The sequence below is a fragment of the Cupressus sempervirens genome, chromosome 6, assembly GCF_028749045.1.
Source record: "Cupressus sempervirens isolate cs-2001-9-10 chromosome 6, ASM2874904v1, whole genome shotgun sequence".
Lineage (NCBI taxonomy): Eukaryota > Viridiplantae > Streptophyta > Pinopsida > Cupressales > Cupressaceae > Cupressus > Cupressus sempervirens.
This window is the reverse complement of record NC_143123.1, coordinates 462178150-462182620: the sequence shown is the minus strand read 5'-3', so window position 1 is coordinate 462182620 and position 4471 is coordinate 462178150.

Sequence of the window (4471 nt, the reverse complement as noted above, 5' to 3'; positions counted from 1 at the left end):
TATGTTCATTTATTCATTTATATGATCCTTGAAGACATTGAAAGTTTGAAGGTGTTGCACTATTATTAGAATGACCTATAATCATAAATCTGAAAGTTCAATTTATATATTATATTGATATATTTTCATATATCATTTAATACAGGATGACAAGAAAGTTTCTCTAATACCAATTATAATGACCCCATTTCTCATCCCTATTTGATAAGATATATTTGAGTTCCCAATGATGTAATTCCCTAAAAAGATGGCATCCTTATATATTTATCATGTTTTAAGGGATGTGTCTCTTCCAATGCCCTTATTATAATTATTATTTATATGATTAATATATATTATTATTAAGATTCTCATAAGTGTTATTCTTTATTTGACTAATAATTATCATAAATATTATTTAATCTTTATCATCTAATAACTATAAATTTTAATCATAATATTTGATGTATTACTATTTTATATTATATTTATTATTATATAATATCATTATTATATCGATATGTTGATATATAGATTACATTATATTATGGTAATATATCACCTTATATGATACTTAAATAATATATTATATTCATTTATCATTATATCAATAGTTAATAGTAATATATTTAAATGAGATTATTTTATATTATCTATCTATCTCTCTTAGGTGGAGAACACTATAATTAGGGTTCTAAGTGGGGGCCATAACAATATGAAAAATAATATCACAACACCAATTACCCAAGTCTAGGTGATTTCAAGTTGTCCAAGCTCACCGAACAACCCTAAACCTTAATCTAGCATACAAAATATTTCAAAAAACTTAAGAAAGAATAGAAATGTGCAAAATATGATATCACAACAACATACATCCAAAATCATATCAAAATTTCCTATTGGACCAACCCAAAACCATAAAACATCATGCAAAAGTTGTGTTGAAGTAAACATGCTACTTACTAAAATTTGGCTAAGTCTGAAATTTTCTGAACACACTCAAAGTATAGCAACTTTATTTTAACTTCTATGAAGCTAAAACAAATTCTCAAATGTCCTAAAAGGTATAACATAAAATAATTCTCATATACTTAAATGTTACATTTGATGTTTCATCCTAAGGCTAAAATCAAACTGAGAACACAAAATTGATGTGATTTCTAACCTTTTGGCCATAAAAAATACTTCAAAAATGTAAAGGCATGCCTTACATTCTAGATCAACATACATACCACACCAAATTAACACACATGCATGATCATAATGACACACTTGAAATATTAGTGGAAATTACTAAAAGCTTAAGGCTACATAATTGTAAGTCATGAACAATGCAATTATACCACACAAACGATGTACATGGAGAATTTCAATAATGCCTATGATTATTTTAAAAAATGAATTTAACCTATTGGACTAAAATACTTAACTACCAAAGTAGAAAATTAATAATGGAAGTCCATAATTTACTAAGAACTAAAACTAGATAAAATTGGGACCTTGGAAGTAGAATCCAACTAGAACCCATTTGAGAACTCTTTGATTCCCTTTTAGATTTGTAATTGGACCTAAGTTTTTCCAAAGATCCATTCTAGACTTCTTCCTAGACTTGACAAGGGTCCACATAAAGATAGCACAACAGATATCACATCCAACCAATCACTGACATTATCTTATTCCAAAAAGTGCTCAAGTAAGGAAAATGCATATCACCAACATAAGAACTTAAAATACATAGGACTATCTTAGCAATCAAGCATTTTATTAAGTAGACAAGTGAGTTACTTATAATGATGATAATACCCAATGTATAGACACCAAGAAATCCTTTTATTACTTATAGCGATCTTTTCCAAGGCCAAATCCTACCTAAAAAAAATTGCAAAGAAATTTTGTTAGAGAGATCCAAATAGATCCAAATCAAGCCAATAGCCTCTTCTAGAACTAACTCCAATAAATCTCAAGAGCACTCCCAAAAGCCAACTCCTATCCACAATTCTCTCTCTCTCTCTCTCTCTCTCTCTCTCTCTCTCTCTCTCTCTCTCTCTCTTTGACTTCAGAGTATGCTGTTGGGGGAGTTTGAGGATTTTTATAGGAAACATCATCTTCAAACCATTTCATAAAAAAATGGTTTTATTATATTATGGCTTTCCAAATTATTTAGTCTTATTATTCTTATTATTTCTTTAATTTAATTTATTTTTATTGAATAATATATATGTGTGTGTGTACACATGTATGTATGTATATGTGTGTGTGTGTGTATGTGTGTATATGTATATATGTACATATATATATATATATGTATGTATATATGTATATACATATGTATGTATATATGTATATACATATGTATGTATATATGTATATACATATGTATGTATATATGTATGTATGTATGTATGTATATATAGATATATATGTGTGTATATATATATGTATATCTATATATAGATATACATATATATGTATATCTATATCTATATATATGTATATGTATATGTATATCTATATATACATATATACATATATACATATATATATATGTATATCTATATATACATATATACATATATATATATATATATATATGTATATCTATATATACATATATACATATACATATATATATATATACATATATATATATATATATATATCTTTATATACATCTATACATACATATGTATATATGTATGTATATATATATATATATGTATATATGTATATATAGATATATATATATATATATATGTATATATGTATATATGTATATATATATATGTATATATGTATATATATATATATGTATATATGTATATATATATATATATATATATATATATATATATATATATATATATATATGTATATATGTATATATAGATATATATATTGGGGGGATGGGGGGGGAGTGGGAAGGGATACAGTTTAATAGGATTGTAAAGCTCCACTTTTCCGTGATACTAAGCCATTCAAATAGATATGCAAGGGAAAGAGGAAATCTCCAACTATGATCCCTTTTTCAATCCAAAATAGATTAACAAGGCCCAAAAGAGGAGTGTTGATACTAAATTTGAATTGTAAGAAGGAATACAACATAAGGAAATACACTCTTTGGCCTGTGTGTGATAATGTGTATGAAAAATTGAACTAATTGAATGAATAATGTATATCTAAATCCTATATGTATACAATTATAGATCTAAGATATGTATATCAAAGGAAATAAAATATTAAAAAAATCACCTTAAAATGTGTAGAGGAAGATGTATTTTAGCTCCAAAAGTTTTAGATCTGAGCTTATTTTTGAATATCCTACTATAGATTCCTGAATGAATCGATGAAAGAAACAAAACCCACAAATCATTTGTCAAGAAAGAAGAAAGTACTAGGTCAACCTAAAGAAGGATGTCTTCTCGTAAGTTGACGTAGTCTGACATAACTATAACAAGATCAAACCAACTTCTCCAAAAGTCTTTCAAGGAGTCATTTCCATATCCACATGTGAAATTATGTATCATATTCCTGCATACATAAATACTTGGTTTTGGAGTTTTGGTGGGAGAGGGTTTGCCTTGATTAAGTCCTAGATTGAGGAATCAACTTTGAAATGTAAATTTAAATGTATGTAAAGGAAACAAGATAAATGTAAGTATTCACCTTGCTTGTAAAAACCCTTGTCAATGAGGATTTTTCCTTGTTCTATGTTGTAGATGTTGAATTTGGTATGAAGGATGTGGGATATCTCCACAATTGCAATGGATCTACAATGACCACATTATGGAGCCATAGATGTGAGTATGCATAAATGAAGAGGATAATGAATTCCATGTAGATCTCCTCCCTTTATGGCTAACAAAATGCTATAGCTTGAAGAGGAAATTTCCACAAAGAACCCTTTAATGCTTGAAAAAAACTTGTTTGCTTGCTTGAATGCTTGAACTCCTTGAATAGCTTGCTTGTCTTCAAAAGGATATGAATTCTTGCGCTTGGGATCTTAGATTCTTGAGAAAATGAGATGAGATAACTTGAAAATGAGATGTGAAAATGAAGCCTCCAAGCCTCCTTATAATATATGAGTTTTTGGGCGGTAAAACAACACAAGATGACTATAGAGTACAATAAAATTAATTAAACCCCTGAGGCCTTTTGGGCCTCAAGCCCCAAAATCACTGGGGACTAAGTCAACCTAGGTAAACCTAGCCTAGACTAGGTCAACCTAGCCTAGACCAGCTTAACCTAGGTCAACCTGGTCCTAAAGATCGGGTCAAGGGAGATGCAAAGAGGTCAGGCAATCACCAGAAGAAATAGAGGAGAAAATGAAGAACATAGGGAGAAAAGGAAAATGAGCACATGCCCATCCATGGTCCAAGAAAGGCATTATGGAAAGGGTGATAAAAATTCTTAAAAGGAAAGTGCATCTATTTTAAAATGGTGCATTTAGCCCCCACTTTAGCGGGAGTGTGAATTTCCTCAAACTCATAGTAAA